Consider the following 23687-nt stretch of genomic DNA (forward strand, 5'->3'; position numbering starts at 1 on the left):
TGTCATTGCCAGGGGACACACTTGACTGGGTCCCCACTGAATCTTTTAAACCCTCCAACTACTTAGACCAGGCTGATGAATACTGGGGAAGTGGTGACAACTCCATTAAAGGGGTCCCCCAACTCCAGGGCATGCAAGGCCTGGGAGGAAGCTGGGGGCTTTTTTTTTTTTTAGCAATCAGTGAACGTTAGAAATAATATTGTCTCTTTACAGGAGGCCTACAGGTCCCAGCAATCCTCTTCCACATGCTGTTACTTGGATAACCACAAATACCAGTATGCAGAGCATTATGCACTGCTGATACCTATAGTCCTCCTGTAAAAAAGATTTAAAGGAAAAAATAGGAAACACACCAAGCCTCCACAGGCATATGGCTTGCTGAGACCTGCTGCCCCTCTTCCGCTGCCCGATGCTGGTTCAAAAAAAATATCTGGACACACCCATTCCTTGTCCCCCTCCCATATGTTTTAGAACCAGGACTGGCTATGTATTTTTTGGGGGAGAATCTCACTGATCTGTGCAGGCTTCTATTAAACTCTCATTATAAGGTGTGAGTTTACCCGCAGTAAAACTTGTATGGAGGCATTTTGTGCTAGCCTCGAGTTACGGTACAAACTCACAGCGAGTAGGTGCAAGGTTGTACTTGTACCCTATTACATTTATCCCAAGAATACTTTTTGATATTAAACTTCAGATAATCATACTATACTAAAATGATTGATTAATTCTGCGAATTGCTCCTTTTCTGCAATTAGGGGCCTGTTTATATTTTAGTATTTCTGCCTGTTGCACCCTAAATAAATACATTTGGTACTTATGTATTATCTGGACTCCCATGTTAAATGCACCCCATTTTTTCATACCCCTACTATCCAAATACGCATGGAGTTGATTTTATATAGTGTGGCGAGCGCAGCGAGCCACCGTGCCCGAAGCGTGGCGAGCGCAGCGAGCCCCGCGAGGGGACACGGTCTCATAAGAAAAACGGGAGCCCAGATATTACATAAGTACCATACATTTATATATTTTTTTATCTACATAATCTACCAAATGAAAGCCAGAGGTATCCTTTGAAAAGAAAAATATCAACTCAACCTCTATATAGAAGGTCAAGTTCATAATCTGTACGCGCCACTGCACCTGCAGAAGGAACATTATAGCTACATCTTAGCTTAAGCATGTGGCTTGAAGTTTTTAATTTCAGTTTCATTTTCTTGATGTTGTTTTACCAGAAAACATCTGTTGAATTTTCCATAAGACTTACTACTTCACTCGGGGGTGGGGGGTGGAAGGAGGTATTTTTTTCAGAAGTCCTTTATTTTTGTTTTCTCCAGTGCTGCATAAAGTGTTATGGGGTTGATTCAATACGGTGCACAGCACTGGGAGGGTGCTCCCGCAGCTATACCAATCTGTGCATCGCTAACTCAGACTGGTGGATTTCTGCTCGCAGAAATCTGGCGAAACTATGGCGGCACAAACAGCATGACGGCAGGGCAGTTAAGTTCGAAAATGCCAGTACTCGCGACTAAACACCCGTGCTTATCGGCATTCTCCAACTTAGCAGCACGCCGATTAGAATAGCGCTGGGAGCTCCCTCCCGGTGCTATTCACAGTACACCATATTGAAGCAACCCCTTTGGGTTATTGTTTTTTTCTTTATGGGGGGTGTTCAGCAGTTAAAATTTGTATATGCTTTGGATTTGTTATATAGTCTTTTTTTGCGTGTGGAAAGTACAATTAATGGATTATGGTATGTAACCTTAACAAATGTTACTTTTAGGTTTTTATGTTTCTGTGGGATGAGTTTGTTTATAGGGGCGAGAAGTCAGCCAACGGTGGACAGGACTACATGGTGTGTATAGAGGTTATGGTTGGCTAATGTTGGCAATGCTTGTGTTGAAGTGAGTACAAACTACACAATGGCAGGTATTCAATGCGGCCGGCGAGGGGGTTAAACCGCGAGGATTGCAGAAAACCAGCGATCCTTGCTGTTTAACCCCCGCGCCGGCCGCTCGCTCTATTCAACGTTCTTGGGAAATCCTCGCCGTCACAGGACGGCGAGAATTCCCCAAAACAGCGAGACCTGTGGCTAATGCAGAAAACTCGCTGTATTTAGCCGCGAGTCTCGCTGCTTCTGCAGCCGCATACGCCAATTCCCCCTCGCTCAAAAAATGGAGAGAGGGGAAATTGGCGTATGAGGGGGCTGCGTTGAATACTGACAGGGTGAGTGGTGACAGCGAGCAGGAAGCTCTGCTCGCTGTCGCCGCTCGCCCACAGCATTGAATACCTGCCATTGTATTTTGTGTATATCGTCTACTATGTACACACTAGTGTTCATTCTAGCACCCGCCAACTTTGAAATCCCATGCAGTTCCTCTTCCCTGCCTGGGGTGTCGCTGTCTGCTGTAGTGCTTCTAACACAGGACTCGTTTGCATATCAGTGCTGATATACAGACCAAACTGTGCTAGAAGCACTACAGCAGACAGCGACACCCCAGGCAGGAAAGAGGAACTGCATGGCTTTTAAAAGTTGGCGGGTGCTAGAATGAACACTACTCACTATATCATAAGTGAACTCGCCGGGCAGTGGCAAATGTGTATGCATTTGCCGATACTGGCTACCCTGCTGATATCCGTTTGGGTACACATCGTATAATGCATAGCCAGCTTTAGAATACCTGGCTTTTTTATAGTTAATACTTCTAGGTGTAGAGACAATTGTTCGGGTGTTTTTATTTAATTTCATAATGAGCAGCTGTAGCGTAAATATTGGCTCCTTCATATGGGGATATTTATTCATTTTGTATTTAGAGGACCTTAGTGACAGCACAGCTAGAAATATATGGTTTAAAAAAGACTGAGATTTAGGTTCTTGTAATAAAACCTTCATGTCCTGTTTACAAAACCACTAAGAATGAATTAGAATGTTTCTATTTGTACTGTGAGTCTGTTTCTACAAAGAAACTTCATAGAAATAAGTGAAATGCGTGTAACATTTCTGTTCTACAAATTGTAGTTGTTGTCTGTATTTTAGCTGTAGCCTTTCCTCTGCAGTTAGCCTCCTTACAGATATCCAGAGTAAAAGAGCAGTTTACAAACCACAAAAAAGGCAGACTACTAGTACTTTTAATGTATATTTTCCTGAGTGCGCCTCCTTGTATGGTTACTGCATTTGACGCTACTTGTTTACTTTCACATTCCCCAAGACTACCACCAGAATATTAGTGTACATCCAGATTTGTATTTTTTTTGCAGATTCTGAATGATGGAAACTATACGAAGGTTCCGCCTACTTTTAAAATAAAACCTTCCATTCATTTCAATCGTTTTTACATTTGTTCTAACATTCTTCATGTTTTAGCTGCATTTACAAATTAAATAAATTCTGAGTGAAAAGGGTTATTTTCATTTGTCCCATGTCTCTCGTGTGTCGTGTTATGTGTCTTGACCCCCGATTCACCCAACTCCTTCCCATTAGCTTGTACGCTTTCCTGTAAGACCAGGTGCAGTTATGTACTGTAAGTCCTAAAATATCCTTTGTACTTCAGATACATCTGATAAGCATGAGACCGATGCCAATTTTAATGAAGCACAGCAAGGCATAATGAGTAATACTGTTGCCATTGTTTTCACACTATTTCGTATGCACATTTAGGTCCACTAAATGTATTTGTAATAAATTCATAAATATGAATCAGACCCTTAGTTTGTATATTTATGGGTTATAGTTTTAAATGTCAAACAGAGATCAGTACCTGGTTAACGAATAGGCTGATTGGGCTGCAGCTCAGGGTGCCAGGACTAGGAGGGACACCTTGCAGGTGGCAGCCAAGGAATAAAATGAAGGCCTTATTTATTCCATGCTTGTTAGCTATTACCCATCCTGATGTACTGTGGGGGGTAAAGTTCCTAAGGTGACTGCCAGATGGCTGTGCCAATGTAACTTACTGATGGAACCATTGCTTTATAAACAGTGTGCTTCAGTGCCAGCTGGGCAGCCTAAAGCCTCATTCCCATGCCACAAGCATTAGAGCATACATGCCAGTTGTATAAAAGTATGTTACATGCACATGGGCAGTATGAATGGATGGGGAGTTCCTAAGCACCCATAAATGTGTCTAAAAAGACAGAAAAAAGGTGTGCTCCATGGTGCATATATCATTTAATAAAATTTAATCCATTAAAAAATCCAGCCGGAAGTACATAGGACGGGATAAACGTACCGCATTCAGTGGTTAACACAACCGCAGGAGAAAGGGATGCCGTCTGCTACAAGCAGTGTAGTTTGAGCGGTTACACTCTACGACTTGACCGACACCAGGCCCCATAAATGTGTGCTTAACAGCATTATAAGGAGAGCTACATTTGTACTAGCCTAGGGCACCATAAACTTTTAATCAGTCTTTGATCTTGATGCTACGCATGCCTGATTTTTAATTGCCAAAATGCACCCTGACCTACAACCGGCGCCCTGCCAAAACAGCCTGCCAGCTCCGTGTCCCTACCATGTAAATAGATGCTGTGGGAGCTTGGGGGAAGCCCATCACCTCCGGTAGGTGCTTTGCATGATCCCATGTATGCCCCAATTTGTGACGTGAACACCCTGCCACCCCCCCCCCCCCAATATTGAAGATGGCTGGGCCATGCCCCCTTTTTCATGTGTACATACTGCCGCTGTACCTCTGAACATTGCCTGCATCCTAGCGTGGTCACTCCATCTCTTTAGATGCGAAAAATTCTGGTAGCCAAATTTCTGCAAATAATTATAAAAAAATAAAACTAAAAACCTGAAACTATGGAAATGAAATCCGGTTTATGAAATTACATGTTTCAGTACCATTTGTGGAGCACAAGGATAATTTTTTACTGTTTTGATCCCTTTTTTTTATGTTTTCAAAAATGAGTCCAATATAGAAGCCTAAAATATGAAACACCTACATGTAGCTATAATAGTACTGTAGGGCGTTGGAGCTTCAGTCCCCGTTCTTTCTGTGGATTTTTTGTATCCTGCGACGAAAGTGAAACAACTTTAAGGACAAATGTTCCAAGAACAGCCCAGATAGAGATCTGTTGGGAGGAAATGAAGGCTATGGTGCTACTTTCCCACATTAATCACTTTATAATGTATATGCTACTTGGACGCAATCCTCTGTTTAGCTCACTTGGAAGAGAAGAATCCATTTCCCAACTGCCTTAATAGTGAGGGCTATTTTCTCTGTACATGGCAACATTGGATGATATGATAATGGTTACATGGCACCAATGTTATAGTTAAGGCATACCTGGTGATGGAAGGGCAGCACCTTGGCCCAGAGAAGGGGGTGGGTCTGTGACTATAACTATGTGATATTTTGCAGTAGTCTGACATGTTGCATTGTCATTTCAGAGCCATTGCAGAATGCCAGAGCAAGTTTATTAAAGTTTTCATCTATTGGGAATACATTATAAAAGTCAGCTGCCTGACTTTGCATGTACTTTGTAAGAGTGGTCTTTGCCAAGCAGCATATCTTCTCATATCATGTGACACCTTGCTAATCACATACACAGATACATTGCTGCTGCAGTGGAAATCCCTCCCTCCTGTGACTTTTCCATGGAACTGAAGGTTTGGAAGCTGGGCACTTTATGCAACCTACATTCTGCAATCAGAAACCCGCTATCTTCCCTGTGTGAAACCTCAGTTACAAAGTTGGGCCCAGTCCTTGAATCTGAATGTATCCAATATGAATATGTGCAGGCAAATAATATTACATTTCAATAGCTGCAAGGCTTGATGCCGCTATCTATGTCATTTTTTTTGTCCTGGTTTCATATAATTTAATACCAGTTATGCTGCTTTCAGACCGCAAAACTGGCTTTGACCAGGTATTTTAAAATGTTTCTAAAAAGGGGTCTGCCAGCTAAAACCCCTTTCACACCGCATGTCTTTAAACGGTATTTCAGTGCAGTTTTTGTTTTTAAATGGTATTTCAATGCAGTTTTTGTTCCTTCACAACACTGAACCCGTTTTAACCCATAGAAAACAGTGGATAAAAAGAAAAGGGTCTGAAACGGGTAGGACCCTGCTTTATTAACATTTAGAAATACCAGTTCAATAGAACCGGTAAATTCACTCTGCACCTTTCAGACTGCACAAATTACCGTTTTAAAACGGTAAAAAAATGGCAAAATAACGGGTAAAAATTGCGGTTTGAAAGGGGTATCAGTAAGCCTTGGTTTGTTATACTAATAACATAATCTGAACATGCATTTATAAAATGGCCTTCTGAAGCAGGTGGTGTACTAAGTTATACCCCTTTCACACTTGCAAGCCGGGTTCTAAGTTCCGGGTGCTACCCGAGTTGCAAGTGCTTTAACACTGGCCACCCGACCCGGAATGAAGTCGGGCAGGTGGCGTCATCTGGAGGCTTGGCCGGGGCGGCGCTGGGAGATGTCAGCACCTCCCAGCGGCGCATTTTCACTGCAGTGAACGGGATCTGGGTCACGCTGACCCGGAATACCCGTTCACACTCACCGCATCCCGTGTCGATTCCGGAATCTACCCAGGTCAGGACCTGGGTAGAAATCCCGGAATTCTGAACATGGGATGTGGTGACCAGACCCTTTCACTCTGATCTAAATCCCGGGTTGATGTGTGTTCACATTTTTCTGCCGTGAGAGTGGAGCATACAAGATTTTAATTTGAGGCTCTAAATATTTTGGTTCTGAGGGTGCCGCTCATGTCATGAGGGCTATGATCATTCCAAATACCCCTTCCAAACTGGTTATTTCCTCAATCGAATTACAGCGTCGAGCTAACCTTTTACGTTGTGGGTGTTCTATAAATTAGTGTTACACTCTAAGCAGTGGAGGTACTATTTGTTTGTAGAAACCAGTCTCGCGGTTTTAGGACTAGGCACAATGAAACCTATTTAATCTTTCAGTTCATCTTATTTTACCACATTCGCTTATGTACAATCATCCTAGAGGTAGAAGATCTACTGCATGCAATCTATGGCTGCTTGCTCCAACGGCTTAAAATGGGGTCCATGGAGCAATTAAGACCAACCACAAAGATTCAAGATAATAGATATACCAAATACATCCCTTTTTTTTTTTTCTTTTCGGTGTCAAAATATAACATTATAATATAATAATATAACATTACTCAACAGCACATTTATTGAAGGGCGACATTGTTGAGAGCTGTGGAAATGTCTTGCAACACACAATTTAAAAAAAAAAAAGGAATGTTTTACTGCCTTTTACTACACAGCACATGTTAAAATATACATGCCCTGTATTCTGCGTACCTACATAGGATTTTAAAATCTGATAAAACTATTTACACTGAAATTTCAATGTTCGCTTTCGCTCAATGGCAAAAAAAAAATTATTATTATTATTATTATCATTTATTTATATGGCACCACAAAGGATCCACAGCATCCAATTATAGCGTATGTAAACAAATAAGCAAAACAGGAAACGGTGACTTACTGTTAAATACAATAGAAGACAAGTACAGGGTACATAAACATAGAAGCATCAGCACATTGAAATAAGTATCGGGCTGGAAGAAATCAGCAGAATTTGGTGCCATCTAAGTAAGAGAAAGAAGAGCACATGAGGAGATTATAAAAAAAACTTTTTCCCAGCTTTCTAGCACCAGCAAAGGAGAATAGACCCCTACCCTCGAAGTAAAGGTGGCCATACACCTACAGATTTATCTTCAGATCTGGTTGGAACAAAAATCTGGTAATATCTGAATGACAGTTTGTCAGTTTTCCAGCATTTCCAAGCAAATGGTCAACTGTCATTTGCTCTCATCCATAACCATATTTTTGTTCCAACCAGCCAGATCTGAAGATAAATCTGTAGGTGCATAGCCACCTTTAGTGGTTTCATTAAGGCAGGTTTAAGATTCTATGTAAACTTTAAAATGCACCCCCCACACCCCACAGACATATTGTTTTAAGAACGCAGCCAATCTGTTTAGCTAGAACTGTTTGAAACATTAGTGATGTAACTAGATCTTTATGAATTAATAGATTCAATGTTGGCATAGCCCAAAAAATAGCTGCTTCTGCCTTGTAGTCAACCGTTTATGGCTAAAGTCTTAATATTACCTCAAGTTCTAAATATAAGCCTATTTTATGAATGTGTTCAGCAACCTGTGCCTACTAAGGCTATTTTATAAGAATATCTTCTAATGTGCAGACTTACTTGGCTGCTCATCTTTGTTTCTAAATTCCACCATGGGTTCTGTAAGAATCCATATTTGTGCCAAGTTCTACTTTGATGTGCTGTAACAGTCCATATATTACACAATGTTAGTATGTCCATGCACCATTGTTGCACTCTAAAATGATTTAATGGAAAATCAGATGATGATCTGTCATGTAATTGTTTGCCATCTTTAGAGACAGGCATCTATGAAATCAAATAATATTGTAACTAGCTTTATGTTCCTGGTAATTTCCGAATTTTAGTCTGTAAATGAGTATTGAACCACTAATCCAGGGCAGCCCTGCAAGTAGCCTAAGGCACCCCAGGGTGAAACAGCACACAGTTTGGGAACCACTGGTTTAGCTGCATAATAAGGGGATAATTATGGGGTAGGATAGAGATTGAAGAATAAACTTCTTATTCTGTTTAAGTAAATATATTTTATAGGTTTGTGATGAAATGGGTTAATGGCATCAGTGTCTCATCAGACATATTTTATTCAGACGCAGCTTCAAAAGACCTTTATTGTTACAGTTATACCCCTTTCACACCAGCCTAATTTCCCGGTTTGGGCCCAGGAACAACCCGCGACTAGCGCTGATTTGTAAGGTTCCCGGGCTTAAATCCTGGGAAAATTTGCCGGGATTTCAACCCTGCTATGGAGCAGGGTTGTTCCTGGGTTCAACCCGAGGTCCTGGCCAGTGTGAAAGGGGTAGGGGGTACTAACCCGGGTTGCCGGTCCACGGTGCGGGTTGTCAGGCCGGGGATCCACACAAATGGCGGGCGCAGATGACAGGACAGGCGGCAGATGAAGATGACTCAGCTCTCGGGCACCCTCACTGTCATCTGCACCCGCCGTCTGACCTGTCATCTGCGCCCGCCGCCTTTGTGGATCACCAACCTGCACCGAGGACCAGCAACCCATGGTGAGTACTGTTCACTGGCCTCCGCCGCCATCCCAGCTCCTGGCCACCTCCCACCTCCTCCCCACACCAGAAAATGCAGGGACTATTCTGGTGTGAAATGGGCTAACCCGAGAATGTCCCGGCATGATCCTTGGCCCAAATTCCCAGGTGGCTCCCCGCATATTCTGGTGTGAAAGGGGTATAAGAATATTCCATGTTTTGCTGTAGGTCGTTGTTTTTTCTTTTTTTATTATTAAACACTGTAAGGAATAATGTTATTGTTTGGAAACCTAAACAGTGTTTAACTGGGAGCATACGGATTTCTTATTTACTTCATGTACAGGTCTTTACTTTTTGTGCATTGATGTTATGTATCTATTAATGCTCCTACCCCTGAATAGCACAATAACAGAGCCTACCGCTACGGCTGATCAGCCTATCAAAGCTTCCATTCTCTGGTCATTGGTATCTAGAGAATCTTCAAACCATGGTGCTGTATTAATGGGACAGCGGCACCGGATTCCTGACATCGTTCTGAAAGTATTAATTTCCCTAGGGCAGTGGTTCCCAAACTGTGTGCCTAGGCTCCCTGGGGTGCCTCAGGACACTTGCAGGGGTGCCTTGGGTTGGTGGACCAAGATCAATTCATATTATTTATGGTCAATGTACCAGGCAAAACCAGTGCTTGTGGCTGCCAATCATAATATATGTGGACAAACAGAAGCAAATCCTGTCCCTCACCAGATAACTGTGACCTATACACACAATGCACTGCATTTAATATTTTATTTCTAAATTTCTCAATAATAAACATTTGACCTAGGGGTGCCTTGAAAACATTTTGACGCTCTAGGGTGCCGGGATTCAAAAAAGTTTAGGAACCACTGCCCTAGGGGGTGAACCCACCATTTAATTTTTACTAGTTGGTGGATTTAAACTCATTGGTGGTGTTTTTTTTTTTTCTTTGTTCCATCTTTAACCCTTTTATATTATGTGAGGTTTTGCTAAAAGCACATCAGTACTAAAGAGAGTTTGTATCTGATAATAGGAATAATAGTGGAATAGTAAATGTCTAATTTACAAGTCTGCCGTATATTCTAAATCTGTGACGGCTAACCTTGACACTCCAGCTGTTGTTGCACTATACATCCCAGCATGCCCTGCTAAAGTTTTACTATTTGGTTAGCCATCACTGCTCTAAATCAAACTAAATAAATAAAGCAGCAGCTACCGTTGAATAGAGTTAGTAAGATAGACTTCACATCTGAAGCCTCTGGGCAAGTTTGCCAATCATTTATATCTGCGGTGCATGTTTCAACACAGACTGAAGTATAAGAAGTGTGTGATGTATTTCACTGTTGGCTCTGCTTATGTAAATGTGTGCTATGCGTTTGAAATGTAACATTCTTTGCTGTGAGCCTGGCTTTTTTTTTCACGGTGCTGAAGCTTTCTCCTCAGTAATTAGCAGTGGTCTGATCCTGAGTGGATAATAATTACATATTAAGAGACGTTAAAATGCCAGTCTCACGTTATTTTCCTGTGTTAAGAAGTTGGCACCATGTCTCTCAGTAAATGGAGTGGAATCCAAAACCCTTTAGGGCCTCTCTCTATGTATCTGCTTCTGAACAAGGAATAGTCTGAACTGCTCGTGCAACACGTAATGAACCGCAAAACCCGAGATATTAACTGTATGCATTGTACATCACTGGTTAATGACCTTGAATTACGAACTGTGAATGTACATTGTAAATCAGAATGGCAGAGGACAATTCTGTATTGCAGCTGAAGCTTACAAGTACATCCGGCCACTTTTCTTGTTTCTAGGCATTCGTATACATCGAAGTAGTCAGATATACAGATGGATTCTTCCTCAGATGCACCTACAGAGGGAATACATTTTATTCATATGTATGTACATGTTTAATATATACCAGTTAACCCTTTGAGTGTCAACATCTCTGTGAGAGATGTGTAAAATATCCACTACAAATGCCAGTGTCGGTCACATTTGTTATATATAAATGAAAATAAAACATTTTGGGCCAGATTCTCTAAGCTTCAAAAGTGATTAACAGTCAACCAATCAGCTCCTGTCTGACATTTTTCAAACAGAGACTGTGACATGGCAGGTAGGAGCTGATTGGCTGTCTGTTTACCACTCTCCATTTTATCACTTTTGAAGCTTAGAGAATCTGGCCCTTTGTATGAAAAAAAATATATTTCCTATATATGGTAAACATTACGTGTCGTCATAATGAATAAAAATGATTTGCTTGGGCAATTTTCACACCTGTTTTGACAAATTCACTTGGCGTTCAAAGGGTTAAAGAGGAATGACAAAGGAATAGAGTAGTTCGCATTGTATTACTAACAATATATAATTAATTTGTGTAAGGAAGTTTGAGCGGTCTACATTTAAAATAATTTTCAGTTTTTCGGAACTATGCAAAATCTTCCACCCCCTCGATAATCTGCTGGTAATACCAGCAGATGAGCGACCGGGACAGCGATGACGCGGGAGTGCGCATCAGCGCTCATCGCTGGAACATACACACTGGGCGGCTTTTGACCTGAAAGAAGCTCAAATGAGAAAACTGAGCAGCTTTCAGAGCAAAATCGCCCAGTGTGAATGTGTCTTTACTGACTGGTACTGGTTATTAGATTTTACAGTGTCTAGATACAGTCAATAGGCCTACCCAAAAAGGTTGACATGCAATACAGATGGGGCCGTTCTCTGCCAGCCTGCAGGCGCCATCCACTGGTATCTAGCGGATGGTGAACGCCATTGGACGTGGACGTGAAAGTTTCTCACGTGTCCATTGCTGAGCATGGGGTGTGCGAGCGTCTCCAATGCATGTGCGCCCCATTTGGTGGACGGTGAGGGCTGGCAGGTGGTGGGATCGGCATGCCGGGAGCCGCTGTGATGAGAGCGCTCCATCTGCCATGCAATACGTGGGCAGGGTCAAAATGTTGACGTACATAACGTGGTTTGTTTATGCATTTGCCCATTTTTCTTTGGTGCTGGGAATAATTGGAAAGACCTAGGTATTTACCTTACTTTGTTGCCTTCTGTGGTTTGGATTCTGCTTCCTTTTGCAGCTGAGGTTATGTAACCATGAAGAGAACCCCAGCTGCTATCGAGTTTGATTGAGAGGAGTGTGTGTCCTCTTGTGACATTGAGTTTGTTGCTTTCGCCAAGCGATCATGGCACCTAATTCCTTAAATGTCACACAGCGTTTGTGATTTCAATCCGTAGGCCTTTCGGTAAAGACACTAGTATATTGATGCCCACAAACATTTAAACACACAATTGCTTTGCTGTTTAGGAAACAACTTGGACTGCCCTCAAACCTAAAAGCTAATACAACTATTGTTTCAAAAAAACAAAATTCCCATGAAAGGTTAGCGGTAATTTGACTAAGGCTAGTTTTGTGGCTTCCCAAACACCCCTACATAGCCATCGGTTTTCATTCCATGGTAACAAACGTTCCATTTTTGACTAAAATGATCATGTGAAATATAAGTTTTGGGGATTTTTGTGTTTTGATTATTTTGTGCAAAGTAAATGTTGTTTGTGTGGTACAGGATATGCTTTCATTATGATGCAAAGCTTGTCCTAAAAACGGGAAACAAACGTTAAATGAAAAGGACATTTTCGTAGAATGACCCTTTGCATATGGCTGGTTTGACTATTCTGTGGTTTGGGGAGATACCCACCAGTATGCCGATTTGCCACATTTATGGGGCCAATCGACAGGTGAGCACTGCTAATACCATTGTAATAATGGCGATCATAATGTGTTGGAAAATGAGGAAAACTTTATAATACTCTTATGGGAGCAATAATATTTTATTATGTTTTGGTGAAAAAATTATTATTAAGTGTGTGTGTTGGTGTTAAATATATGATGAAGGGAACATTTCTTTTATGAACCAATATAAATGGATAACCTATTCTAACTATAACAGCAATTAAAGATAATATTGCTTTCTTCGTCAAATTAATCATTACGGTTTGCACCCGCATATAGGCCCTTATTCTGGTTCACTCGCAAAGACAAATTCCTTCTCAAATGGACAAAACCATGTGCATTGCAGGGGGGGCATATGTAACTTGTGCAGGGATAATTTGATTTGATGGGGTTTTACTTCAAAGTGAGATTTACAGTATATTGCAGTGTAAAAATAAACTAGCCAGTATTTCCCTGCACACACACAAAATAACCCACCCAAATCTAAATCTCTCTGTTACATCTGCCCCACCTGTATTGGGGCAGATGCAAATCCCCATATTTGCATGCAAAGGGATGTGTACGCTGACCATCAAAAGATTTCTGCAGCCTTCGGTCTGAAAAGTAAACCAATACTGACTGGCTGATCTCCGAATTCAGGGCAGGCACTGAGGACGTGTAACGTCAGCCGCGCGCCCCAAGCAGGCATTGACACTCCTGCATTCCCAGAGGATCACCCAGCATTTTTATGGGGACGCTCTTGCCACCCCCTTCTGTACATTCCTCAACGATAACGAACGCTAAGTATGTAACTCGCTGAAGCCATTTACTCTGGGCGAAGAGGCCAAATATAGACCCAAATGAATGAGTCTGAATTGGCCCCTTAGTACATTTTAATGGCACTTACATAGAATACAACAGATGCTTTGTTTCTCAAGTGTGTTCGTCATATTGAATATCTTATAAACCTCAGTCTAGCGATAGGATCTAGTAATGTTTTTTTTTTACACATAAAATGTGTCTCCAACTCCCTAAATTATCAATACATCATAAACTGCTTTATTCTACTGCAATAATGTGTTCCCATAGAGCTGAAACTATATTGCTTCATCATTACCATTGTACGGTGGCAGTGCTGCTATTTCATTCTATCATCTGTACTTTTCCTGCCTCAATGTGTACTCTCTAGGTGCATGTGTTAGCAGCAGGGTACTATTAGCAATACAACCTCCTGCAATAGACTGATAAGTGTTCTGTTGCGTTCTGCGACCTGTCTTACCTGTCGGCACAATACATATTCGTATTTCTTCTGATGACACATTCTAGGACTAGCAACATTCTTGAAACTTTTTTTTCTCCCCTTGGTATTTTTAAAAGACTTTGTCCACATCAAAAGGAACCTTAAGACCAGCATCTTCCCACTCCCAAACACTATCTTTGCTGATGCAGGTGAAATGAAAGACGCAAGCCTGTGCTATCTCAGCTGTTACCGGCCAACCATCAATATTCATTGCTTCAGCTGCCATTGCTCCTCAAAAAGGAATCGGAGGGGGAGAGAGGAAAGGGGACGGCAGTGTACTGTGAGAAAGGTGCTCTGGGTAACAAACTTGCCAACACTGACTGTACTACATCTTCCCTCTATGTCTTTTCTGGCAAACACTGGGTGGATATATCTCAAGAAGCTGACAAGGTTTGTTTCTATGTAATGATCTGTCTGCGTATTTATCATAATTGGCTGGTTTTCCTTGATTGACAGCAGATGGGGTTTGCCGAAAGTGTTAAAGGAAGCACACAAGCAAAGTCCTTATATACAGGTTTATCTGCTATAGTGCAGCTGGATGCGATTTATCGGTTTCTTGTGGTTTGATTCACATTTTTGCCTCTTACTAAAGAACAGTAGGCACTATCATCATCATCATTTATTTGTTCTTTGCTTGTTTTAAATGTTAGCTGAGATGATCGTGGTATTTGTGGTTAGCTGGTTGGATCTGAAAAAAAGTGTAACTTGATAATTCCCAGCTGAGCAGGTGCCAATGTAGATGCCATTCTATATGCATTCTGGTATTGTCTAATGGCTGTGTAGTGAGGTGGAATGATCGGTACCCGCCCCCCTTCTCCCCCCATTCCCTTATACAGCATTCTGATCCGGGTCACATTTGTTTCTGCTTTTCATCCCCCCAATATGTACAATGGGGTCATTACTTTTCAGATTCAGTTTAATGGATATATTCACATCTAGAGTAGTTAACGGTTTTCATTATGACACAACCAGTGCTGTTTTAAGAATCTTTGTCTTCATGGATTGTTGACTTCTATCTGACGCATTTGAGAAATTAGTCCAACTTTGCACCCATTTCTATGAAATTATTATTATTATTATTATTATTATTTTCCTTTTTCCTTGCATGGATAAAGAAGCCATGGTGAACTGCTAATATCAACCTACACAAGACATCCTTGTTCCAAAGGTAGTTAGAGTAATCCTATATTCTGAATTGACCCCTCTTTGCTTTTTAGTTTTTTGTATTTTAGGTTGTTCATTGATCTTATTTTAATTGGTTGTGTAAGTAAAGGAACATTTGAGAGCTGACCAATGTTGTCGACTTTAAGAAAAATATATTATTATAAAAAATGATGGGGTGTGATGCAGGCACTGGCTGCACTCTTACGTTTGGCTGTTCTTTCAGCATTTCCTGAAGTAAAGATTTGCACGTGCCAAAAGTGACTGCTGTACCATTTATAACTATTACAGCTGCACTTCATGTATAGTATGTGGATGTTTCACCAAGTGTGACTTTCTGTTTTGTATATGAAGTAATACCAGTATTTACTGTAAAGAATATAAAACGACAACTTAAGAGAGACTTTTTTTTTTGTTTCTTTTTGTTTTCTTTTTCTTTAACACAGTTGGCTATACTTATGATTTGTAAGTTGTTTTTTATAGTGTAGTCTTAAATTGGCAGTAACTATATATAATCATATTTTACTCTATTTTGCATTTCCATGACACAAAGCCGTAATTTAATTCACTTATACTTGTGTTAGCCCCTGACATATATTTGTTTTTTGTTTTCTATAAGAAAATGACTGCCCGCTCATGGTCTTTTTAAATAATCTTAAATTTTTAGGGATATTCACACAATAATGTTGGAAGCACCATCAAAAACTGACCAATTTGTATGCACCAGCGATGAGCGCTGATGCACACTCCCGTAAGTCACCGCTGTGAAAATCGCTCAGAAGGGTACAAATCGCTCATTGTATGTGCACTGAGTGATTTCCAACCCAGCGATTTTTTTTTTTTTTTTTTTTTTTTTTTTTTTTTTTTTCCCTACCTGCAGCAGGGGACACTGCAGTAATTACATGTGGGATAGAGTGGGTGCATTGGAGGAGTTGGCACTTTAAGTGAAACATTTGCATGTGGCTGGCTCCTCCCCCCCGCTATCCCCACCAAGACCCCAGTCTTAGAAAAAGTGCCCGGAGGAGTCTGTCTCCTGGGCAATGATCTCCTCAGGGATTTTCTTTTCTTTTTTTCTTTATTTTCTTCATATATTTACTTTAAAAGTCGCTTGACCATGCTACCAGTTTGCGGGACATGGTAGCCCCGTTCACATCGCACCAATTACCGGGTCAAACTGGCATGAACTCTGTAATTAGGTGCGATGTGAAAGGGGTATTACTGTCCTCCACATTTTCAGTGTCCTTTCTTCCTAGTAGTATTCTGGAGCATTGCGGACGGTTACCGCACAAAGCCAGTTACAGCCTACCTTATTTCCAGTAAGTTTGCAGTTTAATAATAAAGGTATACAGAAAAAAAATACTGAATACCAAAGTAAATTAACCATGACTGATGTGTGCTGTCCTTCAGTTCCCTTCTGGCATCAGACACATCACAACATCTTTTTTGTTATTGCACACCATTTACAACCTGTATATTGGCACAGCCAACCCCCCCCCCCCCCCCCTTCCCATCCTCTTACCATCCTCTTCCTGTGGTGACACCTCATTACACAGATTACTGCTCCTTTCCATTGTGTCAGACCTTGGAAGAGCTGCTCCAAGTGTCATAAAACAAAGGGTCACTGATGTTTTCCTCACTATGATCTGTCATCCTGAGATCTGCACACCAGCTGATTTGTTACACTGTGGTGGGACATTGTTTCAATAAGAGGTCTCACAGCAGTTTCTAAGTACCAAACAACTTTCACAATGAACCTACTAATGACATTGATGGATTTTTTTGTGCATTCTTATGTAGACTTAAATACACCATTTTTTGGCAATACCATTGTCCCTTAAACCCACAGTTGAGCTGAAGATGGCTCTTTGGTAATTCTTTCCTAATTCCTCAGTGACTGTCCTTTTATATTTCTTGGTATATAATGTGTTTATATAATTAAACAAGAAGACCCTAAGGGGTATATTTAGCAAAGGTCAATTTTTGCAGTCATAAGATGTACTGTAATTGAATGTTTAATGTTATGCTGAAGTGAGCACATATTGTACAGTAGTGACACTGTAATCCACTGTATGTATCCTTTTGTGTTCTCTACACACATTTGGGACAATGTTTTTTGGGCTAAATAATACAGGTAAGAATACAGCCTGTACATTCAGTAGAAAACTGTCTCACTGTAGCCAAAATTCTGTGGACTGAACGGTCCTTACCGACAATGCAGCTTTGTTACCAGGGATATCACTGCATAGAAGACAGGTGTGCGTGTGTTGTATGTGTGGTACCACATCATGGGCTTGTATACACAGAATTGTTCATTTGTCAGGAATATACTTTTTTATGTTATTTACCTTTCTTTGAAATGCTATACTGTGTTGCATTTCTTGGATATGTGTATGTCCAGTTCACTGCTGTGCTTAGGTTTCCATGCAAGTAGACGTCCATTTGCCGGTTTAGGTCTTTATAACCAATCATTTAACTTGTGTATAGCATGAATGACTGACTTCCTGTGGCCATACCAATACAGGAAGTGGGTTATATGGCCTTCAGACTACCATAGCTAATTCAGAGGAAGCCACCTGTAATAAATGTAATACTATGTAATCTATATTTACTGATTATAGCTCTTGACCAAAATAATTACCACTCTTATACATTTTATTATATAACATTTTAATGTGTAAGCATATAAAGTAGCAGTGTTTTTTAAACGCTGTCCTCATGGAATTCTGACAATGCGTGTTTTCAAGGCATCCTCAGGAATACTTGGTATCCTCTGTAAAACTATTGCATTAGTCAATAAATACACCGGTGCTCCAGGTACATGATCTAGAAAACATGCACTGTTTATTACCAGGTTTGGGAAACCCTGACATATATTCTGAATCAATATAAAACTAGAAAGCTAGTAAGGAGAATTTGCAGTATTGTAACTATGAATTTTCTAGTTCTTGTAGCCATAAGAGGGCTGTATATGTATTATTCATTATTATATACTATTTAGTTAACTTTTAAATTCTTTGTATGTTCATTAAAAAAACATGTAGACCTAAATTGATCTTTTTCTGCATGTTGACCTTTACTACTATGCATACTGTATACGCTGAGATCCCTGCCTCTAGCGACCACATGTCTTGGTTATTGCCCAGCCCTAGCAATTAACCAGCACATTTCTCAGACATGGGATTTGCTTATAGGTTTGTAATGTGGTGAAAGTGTTAGTAAAACAGATGAATGCTTGTAATGGATAGTCCTTAGCTGAATAGCAAATGGTTTGAAATAAGTTAGCAAGACCGCAGTCTTATAAGCGAGCTGGTACACCGAGCGTCTTCTGCTGACAGGCTGCTTGTTCCATTATGTTCTTATTTCTGCAATAGTAAATGGCTCTTTATAAATATATTTGTGTGAACTCTTTGAGTTTACTATCTAGCTGAAGCAGAGGCTGTCATGCCATGATGCTGGGATGTGCACTTCCACAACAGAATAAAATCAACATTGGGCAGTATTCAATGCCGCCAGCGAGGGGTGTCTGCGGTGAGGGTGGCTTGTTTTCAGCCATCCTTGCCGTTTAACCCCCGCACTGGCCATTTACCCTGTACAACGTTCCGGGGGAATCCTCCCGGTCAGAGGACGACGAGGATTCCCCTAAACGGCGAAGCTCACAGCTAATGCAGGGAGCCCACTGCATTTAGCCGGCCCGTGAGCCTCGCCTTTTTGGTGGCAGCACATGCCGTTTCCACCTTGCTGTACAAACCCAGCGAGGTGGAAATGGCGAGTACAGGGGGGTTAGTTGAATACTGACCCGCGAGCTGTCTCGCCATCACATGAAAACCTAAAGAGCATTGAATATATATACCCCATTCTCTGCGAGTCATCTTAAGGTCCATACACACTTGCCAATTCCCCCTGCTGCCAGTATTGGCGGCGTGGGGGGGCAGGCATTGGCAATTGTGTATGCTTGAGATGAGCGACAGCAGGGGGGCGGCTGGTGGAGCGACAGCCGTGCTGCAGCTGCAACGTGGCCACCATTAACAAGGCCATGCTAGACGAGGGAGGAAGTCATTAGCGATACACGGGAGTGTGCATCGTTAGCGAGAGGGAGTGTACACAATAACTGATAGGGCTTTAGTTGGAAAGAAGCAAAAGTGTACATTTTTGTTCATTTTAACCCATGGCTATGTATTCCTATTTTTTCTTACCTGAGATGGTTATTTGACAATACATATTTTTAGGAATCTTTTTCTACGCTAGTTGTACAGCTCACATCATGACACATGCTTGTCTGTTTTCATGGGGTAGAGCAACCGATATCTGCCAACATACAGCAGGAGACATTTACATTCTAAAACGTTTTCAACAAGCAAGTCCCGAGTAGCCTGCTTATGTTTAATCTCTGACAGCCTTAAGTGGAATGTGTAGCTACATTTTCTGTCTGATTCCTCTGTCTGAATTTAATAAGATAACAAACCATTCTGTGGCTTTGAAGCGAGAAGCGTGTTGGCAGGACTTTCTTCTAAACCCTGCACTTTACTGCAAATGTAAGTGTGACTCGATCTGTTTTGAAACCTGACACAGCGATTGCTCATACAGAGATGCCTTTGAAACGATCATTTCTTTCCTGCTTTGCAGGATGGGAGGAACTTGGAAGGAGACTTTTTTTGACCAAAGAAAGTGCACACAAGTTGTCCTTGGAAGGGATCTGTGAGGTGTGATATTCAGTGTCATCTAGTCCAATCTCCTCAAGCAGTTTTACAGAGATTAAAGACTTTAGTGTTTAGCACAGGATAGCTTCAGGCCAGTCTGCCTGGCACGTCTCTTAGAACTCTGTTTGTCACCTATAATATATGGTAAGTCAGAGCAGTGTTTCTCCATCTCCTCACATACAGGTCATGTTTTCAAGATTTCCCATGTTTGAGTCAGTAAATATCTTGGCTGATCCACAGAAGGATCATGTATTAAAACATGATCTGTTGGCCTTGATTTGAATATGTTACACTGCCTCACATATACCTTTATGAAGGAGTGCCACAGTTGTGACCAAGGGGTACACAATTAGGTGTATTCAATGCTCTGGTGAGCACTGCTCCGTGTTCTCCATTTTTTATTCGCTGTGCATTCCCCATTTTTTTTCTACCCCTCGCCATGCCTCCTGTTCACCCTATTCAATGTGTCACCTGCATTAACCAATGCGGCGTTCAAGGATATATTTGCTTCATATATGCAGAAAAATGCAAATTAGCCTTAAAAAGCAATTCCAAAGCAGCTGATGTGTGAAAAGCTGATGCTTTAAAGTGAGCAGCTTTTTTGCGGCATCACTTTACTACATCGGGGGTTACAGCAGCAGCACGTGACCGGTAGACCTCATGAACCATCGTTCAGTGGACCCTACACTACACTACACTACACTACAGTGATCAGCTTGTGTGTCCACCCACTGTCAGTGGGTACAGGGAACTGCAGTGACCGATGTGATTATGCTATCTGAAGATTGTTTACTTCTTTTTCTTAACCTTTAGAAGTTTGGGAAATGACAAAAAAATGTTAATGAAAGGGTTTTGGAGCAGTTTTTCAGAAAAACGGCTCCAACATATCCTTAATACTTCTCAGTAAAATTTAAATAATATGAAAAATGTTTTTAGAACAGCCACCTTTTCACATTAATTTAGTAAACATAATGTTTCTAAATAGACCCCTTATTAACACAAAATATACACGTGTCATATCTGATTAATCTCCTGGTGCGTACTAGCCACATTGCGTTGCAACTAAGACACATTTTTGGCAAAAAAAGATGCCCGGCCCACTCATGCTAGGTATTTCGCTCTGCATGATGTATTAAGCCTGAAGGTGGGTATGAGGACACATCTGTATAATCCTTTCTAGGTTTATTTCAAAATAAAGCACTTTTACACCTTTTTATCAAATGATTGCAGTTGTTCTTTTGCAGTGGTAAACATTTCCTACTGGAAATAGTGACGCTCATAAAGCAGAAATGTAGCCTGGGTACTGTTTTATCGGAGGCACTGCAATGTAATCTGAAGACCGTTGAGACCAGCGTATTCCCATTGATCCATTTGTATAGTGATGCTTACACTTGATAAATTGGTAAAAGTCATACAAGCACATAAACCACTCAGGCTCCCCTTGTATAGAAGCCCCCTGCATGGCGGAGAGAGCTGACCATTAGCATCTTCTTTCTGCTGAGCCAGGATCTGCCATGTGCAGCATAAATACATTGTGGCAGATGAGGACAGCTCACAGAATATTTTCACTTAAAGCGCATACACGCTGGGCGATTTTGCCCAGCCTGTGTACAGCAGCAATGGCAAACATCGCTGGGCTGAAAATCACTCAGTCTAAGCGATTTTCTCAAGAGTTGTTCATCGACGCTGCAATGCCCGCTTCGGCTGGTGATGCGAAAGCATGCATTATTACTCACCGCTCAGCAGCTCAAACGGCAAAACTGAGCTTCTTTCAGCTCAAAATCACCCCACTGTGTATGGGCCTTTAGTACTTTCATGTACATACTGTACTTCATCCATTTTCAATAGTGTCAGAATTTTTACATTCAAACAGAAAAATCAATTAAATATTTTTGCTGTTCTCATTCAGTATAGCTATCTGCAGAGAAAATATTGCTAAATTCTAACATTTTTTTGTATCTATTCTATGATGTGAATTATAAGCAACAGCTGCAGAACTTGTGCAGGACTGGACCTTTAGTAGCTATTCCCCATTTAGCAACCACTGCCTAACGTTTTACACAGAATGACATATTATTTCATTCTTTAGTATCCCTATATACTATCTTTCATTCACTGTGAAGCACATTTACGAGATTACACATAATTCATTATGTGTAATAAAACAAAATTACATAATACAAAGATTGTAGCTTAGTATTTTCCATTCATTACATTACTTGGGATCAGATGATTTTACAAAACTACGGTGATAAAGTTATTTAACCCAAGGTCTTACATGATTCTTTTCTCTCAAACTCCACTTATTTCGCATAAATGAAATAGGAAATATGGCGTAAGTCAACAAAGTGAAGGAACAAATGTTTTTTTCTTTGACATGTTCTACTAAAATCATCACTGCTTGCCTCCTTTTTATCATAGGTTAATGTATACACCTAAGCCTTCCACCTTGACAAGTGCTCTATTGAATTGTTAACACCGCATTAGTCCAGTGGTTCTTGAGGTTAGCCAAAACAGACAGCCCCCTTTTACAGGGAATATATTGTATCCACATTTAGGCCCTTATTCTGATCGATGCGGTCGGATCAGAATATGCGGCCAGCACCGTGCGTCCTAAACCCCGCCTTCCATACGGATCGCCAACTCCGTCCGAACGCGGTAAGAAGCTGTCCGAACGGACCGCACGTGTATTTCTCATGAATACACCTCCTCCATCTCAGGGAACCTCCCCCATCATTCGATGGTCGCAGACCATCGAATGCAGGACCGAGTGGCCAGGCAGCTCCCGCAACCTCAGACCACATGGGCATTTCTCCGTGCAAAAGCAGGGATCTGGGCGGGCAGCTGACATCCGGCAATGTCATATGTCCGCCCCCTACACGTGCGTCACGGCCGCATTACCATACGTACGCCCAGCGTTTGCATGGGAACGCCCATGAAACGCGGGGTGTAAACATATGATAATGAGCCCAAACAGCCCTTCACGCCCCTCTCCACCCCCTGTTCGTAGTGTACACATTTCATGCGGAATGTGGCCGTGCGCCCCCCTCGCACATTCGCAGAGACGCCTCTGCACATGCGCAGACACAAAACATCGGCGGGACGAACACACGGGGATATTACTGCACCAACCAGAATAAGGGCCTTAATGTGGAGATCTAATCAGTGATGCCTTCCTGGAAACCTGTCTCTCTAACTTAAAAAGCATAGGTAAAATCCAACTGAACAATTGTAAGCTTGAGAGCAGGGCCCTCCTACCTTTTGACTGTCTGTTAATACCCTGTTTGTTGTATCACTGTCTCCTTTTGTAAAGGACAACAGAATATGCTGTGCTATATAAGAAACTTTTAATTAATAAAGATTTTAATTTTATTATTGACCCTAGTATCCCATCCTACAATTGGTCAAACAACTGGCATAAAGAAATGAATTGCATAATATATTGAGGGGAAATTCATCTATAGTGCACCATATAAGAATATTCTGACTTTAGGCGGGATTCTCTATGACAGAAATGCGGTAAAAACCCCGTTATCGGGGTTTTTACCGCATTTCTGTATTCTCTTACCTCCCTCCGCAGTGTCACCGCTGCGGAGGGAATCGCCAGCAAAAGCTGGCGGTTCCCTGCAGAAGCCTATGGGCTTCTTACCGCAGCGGTGTGTGAGGGATCCGTCACGGTCATTAG

The 23687-nt window shown here is 41.4% G+C and overlaps 1 protein-coding gene across 7 annotated transcripts in view; it reads left to right on the top strand.

Moving 5' to 3' along the window:
- Positions 1–23687, top strand: part of MEF2A (myocyte enhancer factor 2A) — a 126613-nt gene that overhangs the window by 21082 nt on the left and 81844 nt on the right. The window contains exon 1 of one of the 7 annotated variants that reach the window (XM_083184260.1): positions 14420–14534. The exons of the other annotated variants lie outside the window; for them this stretch is intronic. The gene's annotated coding sequence lies outside the window, so the exon portion shown is untranslated. Of the gene's footprint in view, positions 1–14419; positions 14535–23687 lie in introns of those variants that run through there. 7 annotated transcript variants of the gene reach the window in all.

The sequence above is a fragment of the Crinia signifera genome, chromosome 4 (assembly GCF_055691185.1).
Source record: "Crinia signifera chromosome 4, ASM5569118v1, whole genome shotgun sequence".
Classification (NCBI taxonomy): Eukaryota; Metazoa; Chordata; class Amphibia; order Anura; family Myobatrachidae; genus Crinia; species Crinia signifera.